The following is a 24,448-nucleotide window of genomic DNA, read 5'->3' on the forward strand; positions in this document are numbered from 1 at the left end:
GACCAACATGTAGACACTTTGCCCCATCTTAGAATTGGGAACAAAACACCCATGGAAGGAGTTACAGAAACAAAGTTTGGAGCTGAGACGAAAGGATGGACCATCTAGAGACTGCCATACCCGGGGATCCATCCCATAGTCAGCCTCCAAACGCTGACACCATTGCATACACTAGCAAGATTTTGCTGAAAGGACCCTGATATAGCTGTCTCTTGTAAGACTATGCTGGGGCCTAGCAAACATAAGTGGATGCTCACAGTCAGCTATTGGATGTATCACAGGGCCCCCAATGGAGGAGCTAGAGAAAGTACCCAAGGAGCTGGGGGGATCTGCAACCCTATAGGTGGAACAACAATATGAACTAACCAATACCCCCCGGAGCTCGTGTCTTTAGCTTCATATATATCAGAAGATGGCCTAGTTCAGCCATCAGTGGAGAGGCCCATTGGTCTTGCAAACTTTATATGCCTCAGTACAGGGAAACGCCAGGGCCAAGAAGTGGGAATGGGAGGGTAGGGGAGTGAGGGGGGGTGAGGGGGTATGGGGGACTTTTGGGATAGCATTGGAAATGTAAATGAAAAAAATACCTAATTAAAATTTAAAAAAGAAATATATTTATACAAGCTAAATGTGCTAGTGTATTCTCACAATAAACTCAGGAGGCTGAGGCATAAGGGTTGTGACTTCAAGACTAGAATGGACCACATAGATGACAACTATTTAAAGTATATACTCTCTCTCTCACACACACACACACACACACAAGATCTACACTATTCCAGGAGATAAATGATACTCTGATTTTGCAACTAAAAAGACAGTTTCAGTATACCGTGTAAATACTTTGTGGCTACCAGTCACTGTCCAACCAGAATCTACCTAATAAACATGCTACTTGTGAGATTATGACAGTCACTGCAAGTGTGACATTAGCAGGTCAGCAGACCTCACCCAGCTGTGTATGTTGCTGCAAAACTGGAGAAGGAGAGAGAGGGAGGAAGAGAGTGGAGGAATCTGGGGGGGGGGGGGGCTTTAGAAATACTGTCTAGAGATTTTGCTGTGCTTAGAGTAACACAGAACAGGATGGTTAAAGTTCAGGCTTTGGCCCTTAACACCTAAGCCATAAGAGTTTAAGGAAGTCATCCAAGTGTTTTTCCAGCTTTAGTTTCTTGTCTATGAAAATTACTCAAAGCTGTCTCACAGTCCTTAGTATTTTGAGTATTAAATAAGTAAATTAAGCAATGGATTATGGTCTTAGTAGAAATTTAATAAAAGTACACTTTCTTCTTTTTGTTTCTTTTAAGAGAACATTTTTCATTTTTTTCTGAGGAAAAAGAAATAAGACATTTTCATTAGGAACTGTCTAAGGCCTTTCAGGTTCCACTCAGGACAACACAGTGATGGGAAATAGGATGCACCCATTTGCATCATGATTTTTCTCTTGTTTATTTCTATGGAATCCTGGTAGAATGTCTCCACTGTTTCTACTTTAGAGTAAATACAAAGTTACCTATCCATATGAACATGAAGGAGCTTGTGTCATTTGAATGATGGTTAATAAGTAAACATATGCTTATCACGGCCTAATGGGATCCTAAATGACAATATCATAAACATCAGCTGCCCACTCTATTGGGTCCTGCAAATGTAAACCTTTCATTGTACACAGATTCTTAGAACACACTCTTTCAATTTGTCAAAGTCTAAGATTGAACTCAAAGACCGGAAAGTGATTTATTATTTAATATCTGTCTAAGTAGGTAGTGATGAATGCCTTCCCTTTTGGTCATATCTTTGTAGATGGAGATTTTTCATACCTTATGTCCTGCACATAAAAATAACTTGCTATAAAAGTGCAGTGATCCAGGTCTGCAATCCAAATTTTTGATTTCTTAGGAAAGAGCTGGGGCTCAGCACATTTTAGCTGTCCCTGGTGATTGCCATCCAGGGGACTAGACACAGCAGCACATCGCTCACATATATCTCATCTAGGTCTCCGTCGTTCACACGTATCAATCACATCTAGGCCTTGAGATCCTTGGTTTCTAGAAAACCCAATGATCTTCTGGTTCTGGACTCCCTGGTGTCCTTTCTGAGATGTTAATATGTGTTATAAAACCATGGTTTTGCTCACATAAGCTTGGACGCACACTCTGAGAAGCATTCCTTGTACTCATTTAATACTTGGTACCAGTATTAGTACAGATCAATATGTTTGCCTCTACACTGTATCTAAAATGGGTAGTCCAGCATTTTTAAATTTTACTGTCTGTATCATGGACAAAACTCTCTCTGAGTGGATTTGTGAATTTCTGAAGACAGGCATGTATTTTATGAGTTCTTTGTTTCATAAAGGAAACACCAGATAAATGCTACCTGCCTAGGGAAGGAAAAGGTAGCCACCCAAGCTATTTTAACTAACAGATGTCATGACAAAATTACTTGGCAAAAGCAAAATATGACACCTCAAATGTTTAATTCTACATTCTAGTCTAATATATATCTGTGGTCTAAACACAGATTTATGTAAGACTCTAGATGCAACCATATTATATACCAGAAACTTTTTCATGCCACCTATATAGTGGCATGTGAGTAGTATAAATGTCTATGGACTAGAAAGGAGGGGGCATGGTATGTATCACATGCCATATTGCCAAAATGACTTTTCTTTAATGTTATATAATCATGCTCTGGGCACTTGTGCTTGAAAATATAGTTAAGGAGAAAACCAGAAAAATAAGTCATGTATTTATATAATATAAAGCCCAAGTATTCTTGTATTCAAAAAGGAAAGTGAAATTTACATCCTTGACTACAACATATTAACTTTGAAGATTTTTCACACCCTCTCAAATTGTATGAAAAAGTTTGTGTGGCTTTTCCTGTTCAGAACACAGGTGTTCAATATTCATCAGAATCAGAAGAGATCCTAACACAAGGACCAATCTTGGGTGTAAATATTATATTTGGCTCATAGACTTATGAGGTTTATAAAAACAAGGTTTTTCTTATGAAGTTCTCCAAACAACATTTTTAAAAGTCTACTTTCAATTCTCCAGTGAACCTTTTATTTACAGACCTGAAGCTGGGATGTCTTTGCCAGTCTCTGGAGCCAGAAGTCTATATATTTTCCTCAAGTACCTTACTGAATAACCAAGGTTAAAGATGAATGGCACACACATTCTTTGATAACTACCAGGCAGTTAATAAACTTTGAAAGAACCACTACTCTCCAGCAATTGACTCCAAACTGTATTTGCTCAGCTAATGTAAGGCATTGTTCTTAATCAATACAACCACTTTTCCTAGCAATCCCTGGGTGATATTTCTCGGAACAGTAACATAAAAAGGCTTTGCAGCTGTCTGGTTTATAAGAGACTTGAGTTGTGATGTATACTGTAATTTTTTGTTATGCCTTAAAAGATATATGAATCATTAGAGCTTGAATTCCAAGGCTCTAATGAATGAATGGGGAAGTTGGAAGCACTTTCCCCCTACGGATAATTTTTTTATAGCAAGGGTCATCTGTCTCCCTTTTTCCTTTCAACAACTTTGGTTGAGGTTTGCAGAAAGTAAATTTCAACTAGACACATTGACAGGAGAACATGTGAAATTTTTGCTTTAGGGCAGTTACATTTTATATTTTGTTTTCTGAGAAAAAAGTACCTAAGAATTAATGACTTTATGTTGGTATTTCCAAGAGCTTCATGCTGATGTTCAAGCAAAATGCTGACTCTTAATTTGGGGTTTTCGATGACTAATTAATCCTCTGTGTCTTAGGGTTTTCATTGCTCTGAATACACACCATGACCAAGACAACTCTTATAAAGGATGTCTTAGTCAGGGTTTCTATTCCTGCACAAAAATGATGACCAAGAAGCAAGTTGGGGAGGAAAGGGTTTATTCGGCTTACACTTCCATACTGCTGTTCATCACCAAAGGAAGTCAGGACTGGAACTCAAGCAGGTCAGAAAGCAGGAGCTGGTGCAGAGGCCATGGAGGGATGTTCTTTACTGGCTTGCTTCCCCTGACTTGCTCAGCCTACTCTCTTATAGAACCCAAGACTACCAGCCCAGGGATGGTCCCACCCACAAGGGGCCTTTCCCCCTTGATCACTAATTGAGAAAATGCCTTACTGTTGGATTTCATGGAGGCATTTCCGCAATTGAAGCTCCTTTCTCTGTGATAACTCCAGCTGTGTCAAGTTGACACAAAAATAGCCAGTACAAAGGATAACATTTAATTAGGGCTGGCTTACAGGTTCTAAGGTTCAGCCCATTATCATCATGGCAGGAAGCATGGCAGCATCCAGGCAGGCATGGCTCTGGAGGAGCTGAGAATTCTACATTTTGTTCTGAAGGCAAAAGGAGAAGACTGCTTCCTCAGGCAGCTAGATAGAGGGTCTCAAAGCCCACACTCACAGTGGCACACTTCTTCCAACAAGGCCACAGCTACTCCAAGAAGACCACACCTCCTAATAGTGCCATTCCCTGGGGCAAGCATATTCAACCCACCAAACCCTGTGACCCCCCTTTGCAGGAAACAGATAACAATTGACAGGCTGGGCAGATGCAGAAGCTCCCCAGTGTACAGCAGGGCTGTATCCTGACAGAGCCATCAAATACTGTAAGCTGAAACTTCTTTTATTTTAAATGACTGTATCACACATCAAGGCTTGGCACATATTATGTTGAGGGGGGGGTTAGTTATTCATCCCCTTTGCAGTGGCTGAGTCCTGAGAGCTGAGGGTTGGTTACTGCTACCAACACCCAAAATCACAGAAGAGTAGTTTACCCAGCATGCTAGCCTGGACAGTGGTCAAACTTCAAGTTACTATTTTTGTCAATGGCCTATGGCCATGTCATTGGATAGTTAAGAGGTTGAAAGTTGAACTGTTTCCAAGTGTGTGTGTGGTTGTCTGCATGCACATTCTCTGATTATTAACTACAATTATTTGTGTCACATATGATTGATGCTGATACAGTTACTGCTTTATCCAGTATAATCTCAGATGGAGCATAGCATTGTGTAGAGTAGGAAATTAGAAACTAGAGAAATTCATTCACTTGACCCTTCTTTACATATTTATCAAAGGCTGGCTTTGTGCTGATTATGAAAATACAACAGGAAGCTCAGGTGCAATTCACTGCTGGAAGTTGATGGCTTTAGTTTTAAGCTCTTATAGATCAAATTATTTATCTATTTTTTAGTGCATGTATGTGTGTATGTGGGGGAGGGCGCATGAGTGGCAAATGTAGGCTCTACAGTCCACAGGAGCTGGAGGACCACTGTGGGTGTTGGTCTTCACTTTTGAGCTTATCTGGGGCTTTTTGTTGTTTTCTTCTGCCCCCATTAGGTTAGCTGGCAGCAGGTGTCAGGTGGTTCTCCTGTCTCTGTTTACTGCCTTGTCATAGGAGTGGTGGTATTGCAGATTTATATAGCCTTGCTTGGTTTTAAGGTTCTGAGCATCTAGACTCAAGCTCTCAGGCCTGTGATGTAAATGCCTTACTCCCTGAGCCATCTTCCCAGAAATTAAGCTATAAAATATTGTTGAACAGAAGTTGCATCATTTTATAATCTTGTGCATTCATAAAATACTTGGTTCAATAAATAACAAATTGGTAAAATGTAATATTAAAATCTGGGCTGAGAGTGGTGCTATCACCTTGGAGGTAGAGGCAGGAGATTCACTGCAAGCTCAAGGCCAGCCTGCTCTATCTCAAGTTGCTGGCAGGCACTGTATATAATGGTTGAACCTTGTCTCATAAAATCAATAAAAGTTAAAACATTTCAATCTGAATTTTTATTATCATCATTTCTTAGCTTTAAAGAAATACATATTTCATGGATAGGATATGGTGTGGCCAGTCAGAGAATGTATCTCAGAGTCATAAACAACAAGAGAGTGCAAATATCCTCTACAACCACTATTGCTTCACAAAAATGTTCTAGTCTGGTGATTATATGATTATATCACTTTGATAAGTGGCATTTGACCTAACCATTGCACCCCCTGGCACCAACATAGCAGAGAACTAATGGGAGTTCTGAGCAGAGGTTCCAATGCCTTCTCTAGCAGCAGAATGCCAAGGCTTTGAAAGGTTTCCCCCACAGACCCAAACTACAGCTTAGGAATGTGTGTGAGACTGTGGTAAGGACCAAATTTAGAAGTGGTCAGCGCGAGAAGGCTGGTTTATGAGCTCTTCCTGGAAGAACTGTACTCTATTCAGAGTGTGGAATGTTCCCACTTCTGCCTTGGAAGACTACAGAGGTAAAATCTGGCTCTGTAGTCGCTCACAGTTCCATGGCTCCCAATCTTTTCTTCCACCTAAAAACTCTTCTGATTCTCCTTAAGCCTCAGGTTTGGACTGTCATCTCTGCATTGCTCAGACTGTGGGTACACACCAAACAATGCTTATGTGTTTTCTGTAAGGATGACGCTGTCACTGCACTGAGTTTAGATAACATCTCAGTGACTTATTCAAGACGATTATATCCAGTGGATACTTATCATGAAGACACAAGGACCACCTTAATATAAAGCAAAGCCCTCATGGTCCTGTGTCGCTTCAGCAGGGAAAAGGAACACAGGTCTTTTTAAACGACTGGAATGAATGATAAGTACCCCAGGGAATTTATTCCCAGAATGAAAGGGTTTATTTTCAAGATTAGTTTTCTATCTTCAAAACATATGAATCATCTTATATGAATTCTTAGTTGTCATTGGCCAGGATTGCTATTCAATAAGTGAGAAGCCATTCTCTGATGGCAGGTATGTGTTTGCGTTTGGAGGCCTGTCCACAGAGCTCCCAACCTCAGGGCTGAGTGCCAAGGTTCTGGTTTGTGTCCCCTGAAATGGTCCCTGTCCTTAAGTGACTGAAACATGAACAGACAGAAACTAGATTCTTTCTGCTTGAAGTCCCAGATTGGAACTGAGATACAAAGAAACTGCAAGGAAACTTTAGAACAGAGATCAAGAGGAAATACCATCCTGCCCCTAAGTCTTAAGAGCCTGGCCTGAATCCCTGCACCTACTTACCCTTTTTAGTCTAAAGCTGCTGGAATTGGTCTCTATTACTTAAAAAACAATAAGTCCATATCAAATACACAATTCAAATGTTAATTTGCTAGAAACCCTAGACTATCTGGTAAATAGCACAGAAAAGATCAGACTCATTAAGTGGTTTCTTTGAAGCCCGTGAAACTGGCAGATTGACACAGTACTCATTTCCAGGACCACAGGCTGTAGGAGTGGAACCCTGATCTGGCTAATGATCAGAGTCACACCAATCCAGTCTGAGTAGTGGACTTCTATGTTCCTTTTGTCCATCTGTATCAGTTCACTGAAAGCCCATGAAGATTTCTGATTGGCATTGGTGAGGAGTGTCTCCAACAGCAGTGTGTTTGTATGCATGTATAGAATAGACACACTTGAAAGATAACCGCTCACATCTCATAAACCACTCTTAGGAAGGGATTTAAAGGTCATGCTGGAAACCCGGGGATTAAGAATAGGGGCCTATGATGGGCCACTCAGCTTCCTGTTTTAATATCAGGCAGGAAGTAGTGACTACAGTTAGGGCAGTCTGGTGCCACCATCATTCAGAATATATCAATAGCCTGGTTAGTCCAAAAAACATCTGTGGTCAGATTCACACTTCTGTCTTAGATATTGGAATCAAAACCGCCAGATACTGGCCTCAGATCCACATAAGCATTAGAATTTTTACCCCTACTCCACCCTGCTACTAACAGGCCCTTTGGCCTAGTAAATCTGCAGGGACCCATACTGAGATATTCATGTTTGTACCACACAGCTAAATGGTTGCAGGCATCGCTAAGCTACAGGGTGACATTTTATAGCCAAAGGGCATAGGGTATGGGCTGTAGACCTCTGAAATCTTGACAGGGCTGGAAACAGTACATTTAACCTCCTGGGTCTATAGCCTCATGTTATGGACTGTCTGGAAGCATCAGAAAAGCCATCAGAATGATTTATAAGCACAGATTGTATCCTTGGGGGCGGCCCCTCACTGCCAGCTATATTGGGAAGGTAATAACAGAGAATTTTTTTTTATCAGAAATGGAAGTCAGTGTATCATGTCATCAGTACAGCTCTGGTGTAAATGCAAAGTCCAGAGACACTAAGACTATATTTCAGTCTCCCACAGTGTAGGACAGCATCTTACTCAAGAGCAGCAAAATAAAGATGCTCTAAGAACAACCTCTCACATTAATTGAGATCATGAGTACCCAGGAAAGGATGCAAATTCCTTCTAGAAGCTCAGAAAAGGATCCTATGTTTGGACACTCGGACAAAGAGTCAGGATCGTGAGAAAGCCTTCTGCTTCAAGTGTAAACTCATTTGAGAGGTCTGCTCCTTTCTCAGAGACACCTAGGTCTTCAAAGCCATATAGATCATTTCAATCATCCCAAAGCACACAGAGTTCTGTCTCAGTTAAGGAAAAGAGTGTAAACGGAGAGCGGCTGGCTTAGAGAGTGATTTTGGACCACATAGCAAAGGTATAACACGTGAATCATTTCAATTGCATGGCTAAGTTATCTTTGTTTCAGATTTTAGGGGGTTCTAACAACCACTTATCTCATCAGTTCAGCTCCTAGGTTGTGCTTTTTTAAAGCATAGTAGAAAACTTTTCTATGCTTCTCTACAATTTACGCTTGGTGGGACCTGTCATAGGCAGACTCTCATACCTTAAGTAGATATAAGTGGCCCAGGTTCTTTAGAGTCAGCCTGGGGAAAGTTCACACATTGTTTCAGAGTTCCTGGGTTTAAGTCACCAAATTCAATCATGGGAACTTGACTTTATGAAACTTTCTGAAGTCTTCCTTCCTTCCTTCCTTCCTTCCTTCCTTCCTTCCTTCCTTCCTTCCTTCCTTCCTTCCCCCCCTCTCTCTCTTTCTTATCATTATTCTGATAATGCTGGGGAACTCTAGTCATCATTTAACTTTATGAATCCTTTTTTTTGTACTTGTTTTGCTTTTTTATTAGATATTTTCTTTATTTACATTTTAAATGTTATCCCCTTTCCTGGTTTCCCCTCTGAAAACCCCCTATCCCCTCCCCCTTCCCCCTGCCCATCAACCCACCCACTCTTGCTTCCCTGTCATGGCATTCCGCTACACTGGGGCATCGAGCCTTCTCAGGGCCAAGGGCCTCTCCCCATTGATGTCCAACAAGGCCACTCTCTGCTACAGATGTAGCTGGGGACAAGGGTCCCTCCATGTGTATTCTTTTGTTGGTGGTTTAGTCCCTGGAAGCTCTAGGGTACTGGTTATTTCATATTGTTGTTCCTCCTATGGTGCTGCAAGCTCCTTCGGCTCCTTTGGTCCTTTTTCTAGCTCCTCCATTGGGGACCTTGTGCTCAGTCCAATGATTGGCTGAGAGCATCCATCTCTGTATTTGTCAGGCACTGCCAGAGCCTTTCAGGAGACAGATATATCAGGCTCCTGTCAACACTTGTTGGCATCCACATTAGTGTCTGGGTTTGGTGACTGTATATGGGATGGATCCCCAGGTGGGACAGTCTCTGGATGGTCTTTCTTAACTCCAAGAGAAGAGTAGTTTTTGCAGCTTATGAATAGTGGAAAGCTACTTTAGTTTTCTAAATTTCATTAACTGCTGTGTATATTCCTGATTCATAATTGCATTCAGTTGCTGTTTATTCTCTGCTGTTCTTTCTCTGGAGAGGAACTAGCTGCAACATAGATGTGCCAGAAACTATTACAAAAGCATGCTACAAGTCAAAGTCAACCCTAGTTTTATGGAGCTCCAAATTCAAATAACTAATATCAGAACTAACATATAAACATTGTGTAAAATCTCAAGGCTAAACGTCTTGCCCAGAAATGAAACTTTGCATCAGAATATTCAAACTATCTTTAAATTTGAATTTTCACAATAGTAATGGTTATTTTATTTAAAAAAAATCACACAGAAAGTGATGATGGTATACCAATTAGCCATGATTTGATCACTGTCTGCCTCTGTTCTAAAGACACACAGGATGGAGGGTACCAGAAGCTGGGGGTAATTGAAACAGGAACTTATTCCTATGTGTACAAGGTATGAGGTGGCAGGCTAGAATCATGAGCTGATGATGCTTGGATAGTCATGATTTTCCAAAGAGGGATCTTCAGTATCCAAATCCTAATCCTAGCTCAACCTAAGCTCTGCCTTTATTTTGTAGCACTGTTGTTTATTTGACTGGCTAAAGCACAGCTCTCAGAGTGGACTGACTAGAAACAGACTTTAGAAGCAGAGGAGCCCTAATATTCAATTCCAGACATGGTGGCTGAATACTCCCTGTACTCTAGCGCTGCTGGGATCTTTTCTGTCCATGATGACTCCATGTGCTTGTTAAAGCCCTGTCTAAATCAAATGACTGAAGGGTTGAGGGGGGAGGGGAAGGACTCCTTTTCCAGATTAAATCCTCTTTAAGTTATGAAAAATGGAACCTGGCAACTGACCTCTGTTAAATTCTTGTGACCACTCCTGCAAGCCTGCTGTTTCTTCAAGTACCAGTAGCAACTCCTGGGCCTCTCATACTTCTGACTACTTATAATCAGAGATTTTATGACACCCTTCTTAGGTTTAGTTATTTGCTAGAATAGTTCAAGGTTCAGGAAGTGACATTATAAAACATTCAATTTAGGATGGGTGATATAGAAAAACAAAAAACAAAAAACCAACCAACCAACCAACCAACAAACCAAACCAAAACAAAACAAAACAAAATAAAGAGGACAAGTCATTGGAGGGTCAGTGGGGATTGCAGAACTTCTATGTCCTTGTGCAACCTCTGAGTTCCTCTAGGTGCTCCCTGACCTGGAAGCTCTCCAGCCACTTAGGAGCTCCTATGGAAACTCCACTATATAGGCATGGTCCCATTGATGATAAAATCAACCTCTAGCTTATGTGCTTCCCCTGAAGGTCAACAACCAGGGACTGGGATGGAAAGCTGCCTCAACTTGGTAGCTAAGAGAGCTTACTGTTGTTGCAGAAGATTCATTTGGTTCTCAGCATCCATGTGGCAGATCACCACTGACTATAACTCCATTCCTTTTTCTGGCCTTTTCAGGCACCTGAGGTATTTTTCTATTGCCATGAACAGATACTATGACCAGGAAAACTTTTAGAAGAAAGAGTTTAAAGGGGCTTGGTGTGCCAGAGGGTAAGGCTGTTTCACATCAGGGCAGGGAGCAGACAGAAGCTTGTTGCAGTAGCTAGGAGCACACATCTGATCTTCTAGCAAGAGGTGGGGGTGGGGTGGGTGGTGGATGTGCTGGGAATCACCTAAGAATTAGAAAACTCAAAGCCTGATGCCAGTAACATACCTTGTCCAAAGCCCTGCCTCCAAATTCTTTCCAAATAGTTTCATCAACTGGGGACCAAGGATTCAAATATGTGAGTCTATGGAGCCATGTTCATTCAAACCACCACACATGTTGTCCATGTAAATTCATACAGGCAAGTACACACACACATGTGCACACACACACACACACACACACACACACACACACCTTAAGAAACAATGAACTAGGGGATCTGTTCTGGTCGGAACCCCCACCCCCACCCCACCCCCGCCATCTTCCTTCTAAGCCCAGCGGAGACCTCTAAGGGCTTCAGAGTGCTCTCCACACCGTAGGACCTCAGGATCACCTCAGGATCACTGGTGAGTGGAATGCAACATCAGCTCCAAAGAATCACAGAGGGTCTTGTGCCTGCAGGAATAGGAACAAAGGAACCCTGCCTGACCAGAGGCTGGGATCCATTCAGGTTGGGGCCAGTCTGCCATCTTCTGCGTGAACCCAGCTGAGGGCTCCTAGGGCAACAAAGGACTCTCCACGCCCCAGGACCCCTAGCACACCCAGGACCTACTGATCACTTGAGAGCACATGGGCGATAGAAACAAGAGAGCTTCTTGGTCAGCATCCAGTCGGACCTTCATCCTCAGCCAGGAGGCAGAGCTGAGACCCAAACCCCTAGGCACATTTCTTGCCAGAGGAGAGTCGGCCTGCAGGGAGAGTTCTGACCCCAGAACTCAGGAGGTAGATCAGAGTTCCAGATTGCTGGACACCTGCCCTGAAAGAGGAGGGCTTGCCTGCAGAGAGTGCTCTGACCACCGAAACTCAGGATAGAGTTGGACTCCCAGGACTGCTGACAGAGGCTAAAAGAATCACAGGAGGATCAAGTTCCAACCAGAGACAGCTTGAATATTAACACCAGAGATTTCCAGATGTCGAAAGGTAAACTTAAGAATCTTATTAACAGAAACTAAGAACACTGGGCATCATCAGAATCCAGTACACCCACCACAATGAGTCCTGGATACCCCAACACACCTGAAATGCAAGATGCGGAATTAAAATCATATCTCACAATAATGGTAGAAGATCTTAAGAAGGGCATTAATAACTCACTGAAAGAAATTCAGGAGAACACTGCTAAACAGGTAGAAGCCCTTAAAGAGGAAGCACAAAAATTCCTCAAGGAATTACAGGAGAACACTGCTAAACAGGTAGAAGTCCTTAAAGAACTACAAGAAAACATTGCTAAACAGGTAAAAGAAACACAAAAATCCCTTAAAGAATTACAAGAAAACACAACCAAACAGGCAATGGAATTGAACAAAACCATCCAAGATCTAAAAATGGAAGTAGAAAAAAATGAAGAAAACTCAAAGGGAGACACCTCTGGAGATAGAAACCTTAGGAAAGAAATCAGAAACCATAGATGTAAGCATCAGCAACAGAATACAAAAGATGGAAGAGAGAATCTCAGGTGCAGAAGATTCCATAGAGAAAATGACAACAACAATCAAAGAAAATGGAAAATGCAAAAAGATCCTAACTCAAAACATCAAGGAAATCCAGGACACAATGAGAAGACCAAACCTACAGATAATAGGAGTAGATGAGAATGAAGATTTTCAACTTAAAGGGCAAGCAAATATCTTCAACAAAAATTATAGAAGAAAACTTCCCTAACCTGAAGAGAGAGGTGCCCATGAACATACAAGAAGCCTACAGAACTCCAAATAGACTGGACCAGAAAAGAAATTCCTCCCAACACATAATAATCAGAACAACAAATGCACTAAATAAAGACAGAATATTAAAAGCAATAAGGGAAAAAGGTCAAGTAACATATAAAGGCAGGCCTATTGGAATTATACCAGACTTCTCACCAGAGACTATGAAAGCCAGAAGATCCTGGACAGATGTTATACAGACACTAAGAGAACACAAATGCCAGTCCAGGCTACTATACCCAGCCGAACTCTCAATTACCATAGATGGAGAAACCAAAGTATTCCATGACAAAACCAAATTCACACATTATCTTTCCATGAATCCAGCCCTTCAAAGGAAAATAAGAGAAAAAAATCAATACAAGGACTGAAACCACGTCCTAGAAAAAGCAAGAAAGTAATCCTTCAACAAACCTAAAAGAAGAGAGCCACAAGAACAGAATGCCAACTCTAACAACAAAAATAATAGGAAGCAACAATTACTTTTCCTTTATATCTCTTAATATCAATGGACTCAATTGCCCAATAAAAAGACATAGACTAACAGACTAGCTATACAAACAGGACCTAACATTCTGCTGCTTTCAGGAAACCCATCTCAGGGAAAAAGACAGATACTACCTCTGAGTGAAAGGCTGGAAAACAATTTTCCAAGCAAACAGTCTGAAGAAACAAGCTGGAGTAGCCATTCTAATATTGAATAAAATCGACTTCCAACCCAAAGTTATCAAAAAAGACAAGGAGGGACACTTCATACTCATCAAAGGTAAAATCGTCCAAGAGGAACTCTCAATTCTGAATATCTATGCTCCAAATGCAAGGGCAGCCACATTCATTAAAGAGACTTTAGTAAAGCTCAAAGCACACATTGCACCTCATACAATAATAGTGGGAGACTTCAACAACCCACTCTCACCAATAGTCAGATCCTGGAAACAGAAACTAAACAGAGACACATGGACACTAACAGAAGTTCTGAAACAAATGGATTTACCAGATATCTACAGAACATTTTATCCTAAAACAAAAGGATACCTTCTTCTCAGCACCTCATGGTACCTCCTCAAAAATTGACCATATAATTGGTCACAAAATAGGCTTCAACAGATACAAAAATATTGAAATTATCCCATGCATCCTATTAGATCACCTCGGACTAAGGCTGATCTTCAATAACAGCATAAATAATAGAAAGCCAACATTCCCATGGAAACTGATCAACACTCTACTCAATGATACCTTGGTCAAGGAAGAAATAAAGAAAGAAAGTAAATATTTTTTAGAGTTTAATGAAAATGAAGCCACAACATACCCAATCTTATGTGACACAATGAGAGCAGTCCTAAGAATAAAACTCATAGCCCTGAGTGCCTCCAAAAAGAAACTAGAGAGAGCATACACTAACAGTCTGACAGCACACAGAGAAGCTCTAGAACGAAAGGAAGCAAATTCACCCAAGAGGAATAGATGGCAGGAAATAACCAAGCTTAGGGCTGAAATCAACCAAGTGGAAAGAAAAAGAACTATTCAAAGAATCAACCAAACCAGGAGCTGGTTCTTTGAGAAAATCAACAAGACGCATAAACCCTTAGCCAGACTTACTAGAGGGCACAGGAACAGTATCCTAATTAACAAAATCAGAACAGAAAAGGGAGACATAACAACAGATCCTGAGGAAATCCAAAACATCATCAGATCCTTCTACAAAAGGCTATACTCAACAAAACTGGAGAACCCGGATGAAATGGACAACTTCCTAGACAGATACCAGGTACCAAAGTTAAATCAGGATCAGATTAACGATCTTAACAGTCCCATTTTCCCTAAAGAAATAGAAGTAGTCATTAATAGTCTCCCAACCAAAAAAACCCAGGACCAGATGGGTTTAGTGCAGAGTTCTATCAGACCTTCAAAGAAGACCTAATTCCAACTATACACAAACTATTCCACAAAACAGAAACAGAAGGCACTCTACCCAATTCATTCTATGAAGCCACAATTACTCTGATACCTTAACCACACAAAGATCCAACAAAGAAAGAGAACTTCTGACCAAGTTCTCTTATGAATATCGATGCAAAACTACTCAATAAAATCCTCGCAAACTGAATCAAAGAAAACAACAAAATGATCATCCATCATGACCAAGTAGGTTTCTTCCCAGGGATGGTTTAATATATGGAAATCATCAACGTAATCCACTATATAAACAAGCTCAAAGACAAAAACCACATGATCATCTCAGTAGATGCTGAGAAATCATTTGACGAAATCCAACACCCCTTCATGATAAAAGTCATGGAAAGATCAGAAATTCAAGGCCCCTTCCTAAACATAATAAAAGCAATATACAGCAAACCAGTAGCCAACATCAAACTAAATGGAGACAAACTTGAAGCAATCCCAATAATATCAGGGACTAGACAATGCTGCCCACTTTCTCCCTACCTATTCAATATAGTACTTGAAGTACTATCCAGAGCAATTTGACAACAAAAGGACATCAAGGGGATACAAATTGGAAAGGAAGAAATCAAAATATCACTGTTTGCAGATGATATGACAGTATATATAAGTGCCCCTAAAAATTCCACCAGAGAACTCCTAAACCTGATAAACAGCTTCGGTGAAGTAGCTGGATAGAAAATTAACTCAAACAAATCAGTGGCCTTTCTCTACACAAAGGATAAACAGGCTCAGAAAGAAATTAGGGAAACAACACCCTTCACAATAGTCACAAATAATATAAAATACCTTGGTGTGACTCTAACTAAGGAAGTGAAAGATCTGTATAATAACTTCAAGTCTCTGAAGAAAGAAATTGAAAAAGATCTCAGAAGATGGAAAGATCTCTCATGCTCATGGATTGGCTGGATTAATATAGTAAAAATGGCTATTGTGCTAAAAGCAAGCTACAGATTCAATGCAATCCCCATCAAATTTCCAACTCAATTCTTCACTGAATTAGGAAGGGCAATTTGCAAATTCATCCCGAATAACAAAAAACCTAGGATAGCAAAAACTATTCTCAACAATAAAAGAACCTCTGGGGGAAATCACCATGCTTGAACTCAAGCTGTACTACAGAGAAATTGTGATTAAAAACTGCATGGCACTGGTACAGGGACAGACAAGTAGATCAATGGAATAGAATTGCAGACCCAGATATGAACCCACACACCTATGGTCACTTGATCTGTGACAACAGAGCTAAAACTATCAAGTGGAAAAAAGATAGCATTTTCAACAAATGGTGCTGGCACAACTGATAGTTATCATGTAGAAGAATGAGAATTTATCTATTCTTATCTCCTGTACAAAGCTCAAGTCTAAGTGGATCAAAGAACTCCACAAAAAACTGGAGATACTGAAATTTATAGAGGAGAAAGTGGGGAAAAGCCTTGAAGATATGGGTACAGAAGAAAAATTCCTGAATAGAACAGCAATGACTTGTGCTGTCACACAATCGAGAATTGACAAATGGGACCTCATGAAACTGCAAAGCTTCTGCAAGGCAAAAGACAAGGTCAATAAGACAAAAAGGCCACCAACAGATTGGGAAGGAATTTCTACCAATCCTTAATCTGATAGGGGACTAATATCCAGTATATACAAAGAGCTTAAGAAGCTGAACTCCAGAAATTCAAATAACTCCATTAAAAAATGGCGTACAGAGCTAAACAAAGAATTCTCAACTGAGAAATACCAAAGGGCTGAGAAGTACTTGAAAAAATGTTCAACATCCTTAATCATTAGGGAAATGCAAATCAAAAAAACCCTGAGATTCCACCTCACACCAGTCAGAATGGCTAAGATGAAAAATTCAGGTGACAGCAGATGCTGGCGTGGATATGGAGAAAGAGGAACACTCCTTCATTGCTTTTCGGATTGCAAGCTGGTACAACCACTCTGGAAATCAGTCTGGCAGTTCCTCAGAAAATTGGACATAGTACTACCGGATGATCCCGCAATACCTCTCCTGGGCATATATCCAGAAGATGTTCCAACCGGTAAGAAGGACACATGCTCTACTATGTTCATAGCAGCCCTATTTATAATAGCCAGAAGCTGGAAAGAACCCAGATGCCCCTCAACAGAGGAATGGATACAGAAAATGTGGTACATTTACACAATGGAGTACTATTCAGCTATTAAAAACAATGAATTTATGAAATTCTTGGGCAAATGGATGTATCTGGAGGATATCATCCTGAGTAAGGTAACCCAATCACAAAAGAAGTCACTTGATCTGCACTCACTGATAAGTGGATATTAGTCCAGAAACCTAGAATACCCAGGATACAATTTCAAAACACAAGAAAATCAAGAAGGAAGACCAACGTGTGGATACTTCATTCCTCCCTAGAATACGGAAAGAATATCCATGGAATGAGTTGCAGAGACAAAAGGAGCTAAGACGAAAGAATGGACCATCCATAGACTGCCCCAACCCATAATCAGCCACCAAATGCAAACACTATTGCATATGCCAGCAAGATTTTGCTGAAGGGACCCTGATATAGCTGTCTCCTGTGAGGCTTTGCCAGTGCCTGGAAAACACAGAAGTAGATGCTCACAGTCATCTATAGTAAGGAACACAGGGCCCCCAATATAGGACCTAGAGATAGTACCCAAGAGCTGAAGGGTTCTGCAACCCTATAGGTGGAACAACAATATGAGCTAATCAGTACCCCCAGAGCTCATGTCTCTAGCTGTATATGTAGCAGAAGATGGCTTAGTCAGCTATCATTGGGAAGAGAGGCCCCTTGGTCTAGCAAACTTTATATGCCCCAGTATAGGGGAATGCCAGGACCAAGAAGTGGGAGTGAGTGGGTAGGGGAGCAGAGCAGTGGGCGGGTATAGGGGACTTTTGGGGATACTATTTGAAATGTAAATGAAGAAAATATCTAATAAAAAATGAGGGAAAAAAAGAAACAAAGAACTAGGGGTAAAGACCAAAATACCCAAAATACCCATGTATTATATGGTGCCAACTAAAATTAGAAAGCATTGTGATTGCAACTAGCCAAAGGCCAAGCTATGGATCATTTTCCCCTCACAATAGAAGTAATGTTGGGGAAATGGATAGATACCTTTGTCCTCATTCATCAGCCTTGCTAGTTTATAAGACAGATGCAGGGGTGGCAGTCCTGGAGAACAGGGGCAGAGTCTACATTGTAACAAGAACTCAGCACTCCCTGCCTTGAGGGTGATTTGCAAGTGAACTCCGAGAAACTTTACTCCCCGTTCTCTTCATTTACATAGGGGATCCCTTCCGCTTCTGAAGGCTCTAATCTGCTACAGGGTTTGTTCTTGTGGAAAACTAGTTCTACCCTTCACTGTGATTAACAGGAAGGGGTGTGTGAGTCTGTCTCTGTGTGTGTCTGTGTGTGTGTGGTATATGGGTGTGTTTCGTGTGCTTGGTAAGTGAGTGTGCTTGCCTGTGTAGAAGCCAGAGGTCAACTTTGAGTTGCAGCTTATTTTTTAACATGCTATGTCTTACTGAACCTGTAACTTGTAGTTTCACATAGACTAGCTGGTCAGGGAACCCTCAGTAAGCTAGCAAGCCCTTGAGATCTGCGTGTTTCTGCCTACCAGTGCTGAGATCATAGGCACATCTGGTTTTAGGAGGGTGCTGGGGATCCTAATGCTTCTGCAGGGGGGACACTGCCACTGTCCCCCTCCCCAGCTCCCAAGGAAGATGTTACTGGAACATTTTAACAGATTTCCATTTCCCACTTTCCTAGAGTATTCCGGCCACATCCCGTACCAGCTGTGTTTAGCTCCATAGTTAAACAGAACAGTAAGTGCACTTAGGAGCGAGCCAAGCCAAGTTGACTTAATCAAATGCTTGATTACATATACATGTAAAAACACCTGGCCATTTCACCAAAACAAACAATGGAAAATGTCCTCTGCTACACAACTACAAAGACCTTTATGGGCATAGACAGAGAGACATGACACAATAGTGACACAATAGTTTAGTTTATGAATTTGTACTCTGGTAAAGCTGTCTCCTCTAGTCAGAAACACCATTCCTGTCCAATTGCAAACATCTGTTTTTCTTATCTGACATATGGAATCTTTAGACCTTTAAAGGCTTTATAAAGAAGTGGATGCTAAAGAAAGAGAACAGATGATTAATTCCTAGGAAGGGTGCATGCTTTGTTCTAGTGATTGGACTCTAGCGATGCAATGGGGTAAAAAGAGAAAACATGAGCTGTAAGACTTTTGAAGAATGGGCCATTTTCCCAGGTTGCTCATCACAATATCTGAAAAAGCCAACACCTGCATACAAAGGCATCAGCCAAGAAAGTGACCCAGTGACACGCAGCCAAGACAAATCTCCACAGAGAGTAAGAAATACATCTCTTGGGTGCTAGTGCTATTGTTGAGAAGGAGAAGAAATTCAGCAATAAAGTGGAAAAGATCTCAGAGACCAGGTCAGTAAAGAAAAAATATCTGTTCTTCTTGCCCCTTTCTTCCTGGAAACATCACTAGCCTTTGAGGAAGGAAACTAGGAAAAACAGCCTGCAAATCTAGAGAACTGCAAGGACTTTGAAGCTGAACTAATCGAAGTTGGATGTAATTTCCTGATGTGTGTTTTCATTCCAAATTACACAGATGAGTGAAGGGGAGCAGCTGAGCTGGATGAAAGGGAGAGTGGAAATTGGTGCCACGGAACACAGAGGAGAGAGACCCGGCTGGGCACTGTTGGCATCTTTAAGATTGCTAGAAGTCTCCCCCATTTTCATGCTTACTGTTTTATCCCCAAACACAAATACAACAATCACGTGCCTCTTATTGAAGGCTAAAATGCTTCAAAAGTATCACATTAAAAATGAAAGTTCTGTTTGTGGCAGCAGAGCTGCGAGTGCGAGCCTGGGGTGGCCGCCCAGCACCATATCCCTGAAGACTTCGGACAACCTGCAGCGAGCACCAGGTCGTGATCAACCAGTTCGTGCTGGCCACAGGCTGTGTGGCCGACCAGGCGCAGCAATTGCTGCAAGCAGCACACTGGCAGTTCAAGACTGCCCTAAGCGCGTTCTTTCAAGAAAGCAACATTCTCAACAGTCACCACCACCCGCAGATGATGTGTACCTCCAGAAGCACCCCTGCTACACCACTCATCTTCCCTGATGTGCTGGACATGTTCTCCAAGCTTCAAACCTCTAAGGGCCTGCAGAGCAGCAGCAGCAGCCCCATGGCAGCTGTGGCCTGCAAACTCCCTGCAAACTTCAGCCCCAATCACTAGGTGCCCTGGATCCCGCCCTCTTCCCCCAACACCTTCCATCTCCACTGCCCACAGCCCACATGGCCCCCGCGAGCATCACAGGGCACGCCCGTCAGAAAGCCATGGCCACCCTGGATGGCCAGAGATGAGACTGAACGCCCACTAGACTGGAGCCGGGGGCAGTCCAGGGTTGTGGGGATACAGAAGAAGGCTGGGAGGGGGGAACGCAAGAGGGCGGTGGGGGGGGTGTCTTCAAGATCGCAATGGAAGATTTTATAAGAGAATTTTTGTGGGTTTGGGGGGACAGTAAATGTCCTGAGCCACTTGGGCTCTTCAGGAGTTTCTCTTCAGGAAAGTCCCCCATATATATATATATATATATATATATATATATATATATATATATATATATATATATATTTATAAATATATATATATATAAATTTAGCTAATGTTTGTGAGAGTGGGGACTGCACACGTGTTCCTATCAGAGGCAAGGCTCACAGTCCTTGCCAGCACCTCTTTCTCTGCCCAACTGAGGGAAACAAAAGGATGTTCATAGATGGAGCAAGTGCAGCCGGGTGGCTGTGCTACTCTGTGAGAAGGCATGCCAGCCATTAGGAATCTCCACTGCCAAAGGAGGTGGTCCCAGCAGGGTCCTCAGAATCATGGACTTTTCTACCCCATTACTGGTTGTCTTAGTCAGGGTTTCTATTCCTGCACACACATCATGACCAAGAAGCAAGTTGGGGAGGAAAGGGTTTATTGGGTTTATACTTCCATGCTGCTGTTCATCACCAAGGAAGTCAGGACTGGAACTCAAGCAGGTCAGGAAGCAGGAGCTGATGCAGAGGCCATGGAGGGATGTTCTTTACTGGCTTGCCTCCCCTGGCTTGCTCAGCCTGCTCTCTTATAGAACCCAAGACTGCAAGCCCAGAGATGGTCCCACCCACAAGGGGCCTTTTCCCCTTGATAACTAATTGAGAAAATACCCCACAGCTGGATCTCATGGAGGCATTTCCCCAACTGAAGTTCCTTTCTCTGTGATAACCCCAGCCCGTGTCTAGTTGTCACATAAAACCAGCCAGTACACTGGTAGACAAGTTTCATCTCTGCTGGTGGTGGTCTCTTGTTGACTCTGAAACTTGTCACTCTGTCACCAGCTAGGTGTGAAGACTTGACTGCCCTCTGATGAGTGGATACTTACTGCCCCATCCCTGTTCTGACTGACCGACAGGCTCCCAGTCTCTGTGTGTGTGTCCAGGGCCAGAGGACCACCACTCAGGAGAGACTGCCTTTGGATTGAGTTCCCAACTTAAAATCATCGCACCAGGGTGCAATTTTAATTAAAAACTTAAAAACGTTTCTAACGAAAAAAAGAAAAAGAAAAAAGAAAGAAAGAAAGAAAGAAAAGAAAAGAAGAAAAATAAAGTTCTCTATTATCCCACTCCCAAAAGGTGTCCATTGTTATCCATGTGGTAGTACATCTTGATGCTTTAATAACTTAATTATGTTGGATTGGATGTATACTAAGCAATAGTAGTTCATCAGTGTGGTAGACTGAATATTGACCTGTAAGCTTGTAAATATTATATTAGTAAAGATGTAATAAAAAATTGAAGATGGAATTATTTTGAGGGTTATATACTGCAAGCCTTATGCATGCTAAGCAAATAATGTCTGCCACTGAGCTAACCCCCAAAGTCTTCCCTGAAGATTCCTAGACTCACCTGGAGCTACCCCCAAACTTCTTTATAGTAGGCAGCTAACCTAGAGTGTACATGCACTGCAAAGTGTACGTACAACCCAGAGGCAGATGGAGATGGAACACACAAAGCACTGTGATCACTGAGAAGAACTGGGGGTGAGGTGACAATGTTCTGATGGTCACCAGATCTGGAAGGCATGGGGACAGCTGGTTCCCTGAAGAGTTCAGCAGGTGTATGGTCCTTTGGATGTACTGATGGAGACCTGGTTGGAGCCCTGTTTGTAGAAGCAGATTTTAGGAACTGAACTCCTTGGTGGCTGAATCCCTAACAGTAAAAGGCAGGAACATGCAGTGTTCATTCTAGTCTTTTGCCTTCCAAGGAGCTACATTCACATTGTGTCAACACAACATAATTAAGTTATTAAAGCATTGAGATATACCATGTGGATAACAATGGACACCTCTTGGGAGTGGGATGATGGGGAACTTTCATTCTTAATGTGATACTTTTGAAGCATTTTAGTCTTTGATAAGAGGCACGTGATTGTTGTATTTGTGTTTGGGGATAACAGTAAGCATGAAAGTGGAGGAGACTTCTAGCAGTCTTAAAGGAGCCTAGGCCCACCATTTTCTAAAAGGGTTAACAACCTCTTAAAGGCCTTTCAATTAAATAAAAATATTTAAATCCAAATTATGTCTGGTTCACATAATTCTATTTATGTACCTATGAAGAAACTTGTGTAAAGGCTTTAAAGCATAATTATCTTTTTCTTTGATGTTTGAGAAGTTAAAGAAATTATTATCCTCAAAAAGGAATTCACAACATCTTCTAGATATTACTTAGAACACCGAATTTGCCAAATCTGAGGAACACTTGCTAAGCCTACCTGTTGACTCATTCACCTGGATGTAAGGCTGGGGTTTAGGGCCCAGTGTGGTGAGTGATACACATATACACACATACATTCACACATACACACACACAAACACACACACACACACACACACACACATATATATATATATATATATATATATATATATATATATATACACACACATGTATCTGTCACAGAGTTTATTAAAAAGGCATTTTATGAGACTGCAAAGTCAGAAACCTTGCTATGTGTCTACTTTCTACATCTTTATAAATACTGATTATCTTTCTCTATCTCCAAGTTTCCTTTTCAGAGATGCTCATTATCCAAACAGAAGTAGTTGAGAGTAAAAGTCACTCAACTATCAAACCATTTGATACTTAGGTAGAGGTGAAGTAAGGAAGCTTGGTCCAGCTGTCATCCTCTTTTCCTATTTTAATTGTTGGCAAGTTGGAAAGAGAATCATGAAGACAACAGGATTATCTCCAAGTCTAATCAAAACAATAACTCTTTTTGGGCATTTATTGTTTATGAAGTCCCATGAAAGGCATATAATGTAACCGAAAAAAAAGTGAGCTTCACAGTTAAAGGGCTGATGATGAAGAATTGGGCAAGCAAGGTTGTAGGAGAGGGGTGCCTTTATGGGCATGTTTAGCCAACAATAGGGATGGAGCTGTAGAAGGAGGGGTAGGAGAGTAGGAACAATTCAGAGAGGAAGGCAGAATGAAGAATTATGTCCTGAGTGAGTACGGATGAAGTGAATGAGTGTGAACATGTCATGGTATACACTAACTGGACAGGCATTTGCCTTTTGAAACTTTTAACTAGCACACAAAACTTTACTATTTATGGAGGAGTTTGTGATAATTTGATCCATGTATATAATGCATAATGATCAGAACAGGGCCATTAGCATTTTTATCTCCCAAACAGCTGCTATTTCTTTGTAGTCTTTGAATATTACTTTGGGTTCCTTGAAAAAGACAAACACTGTGATCTCTAGTGTTTTGAGGTGGAAAACAACGGCAACAGGAGAGTTAAGATGGGAAAGGAAAGAGTTGCAGAGAATCAGCTTGCTCAGTACCTTGGAAGTCTGACAAATGAATTTGGATTTGATTTTTGAGATGTCACAGACCTCCAAAGCATTTGCATGTCAGAAGAGTGTAATGTCCAGCACTTTAGGAGGGCTAATCTGGTATTGATGTGCCTAGTGAACTAAAGCAGAGGCAAAGAAAGGGATTATGATAATATAGGCATAAAATAAGAGAGAAAGAGAGACGGGAGTATGAAAAGAGCAATGAGACTTGAGTTGCTAAACCAAGACAAATGAAGGAGGTTTGGATATGCTAGGTGGCTGGGTTCCTTTAAATGGGATGAGGATAGGGAAACACAGCAGGAAAAGTTATGTAAAGGATAAGGGGTGAACCATTTTAGAGAAGTTGGCATACAGGCCACACACAGAGATGTCCAGCAGCCAATTGGACATATGGGACTGAAGTTAAGGGAAGGAGCCAGGACTGGAAATGAAGGCTCAGGGGTCATCATATCATAGGCAGCAGCCAGAGCC

General features: G+C 41.5%; 1 protein-coding gene and 1 pseudogene across 1 annotated transcript in view; one reads left to right on the forward strand and one right to left on the reverse strand.

Moving 5' to 3' along the window:
• Cpa6 (carboxypeptidase A6) overlaps positions 1-24,448 on the reverse strand; it is a 441,999-nt gene that overhangs the window by 397,727 nt on the left and 19,824 nt on the right. The window lies entirely within an intron of this gene.
• On the forward strand, positions 19,257-20,444 carry LOC110306236 (UBA-like domain-containing protein 2 pseudogene; annotated as a pseudogene).

Source organism: Mus caroli, unplaced genomic scaffold (assembly GCF_978045245.1).
Source record: "Mus caroli unplaced genomic scaffold, Mus_caroli_1 scaffold_1, whole genome shotgun sequence".
NCBI classification, from domain to species: Eukaryota; Metazoa; Chordata; class Mammalia; order Rodentia; family Muridae; genus Mus; species Mus caroli.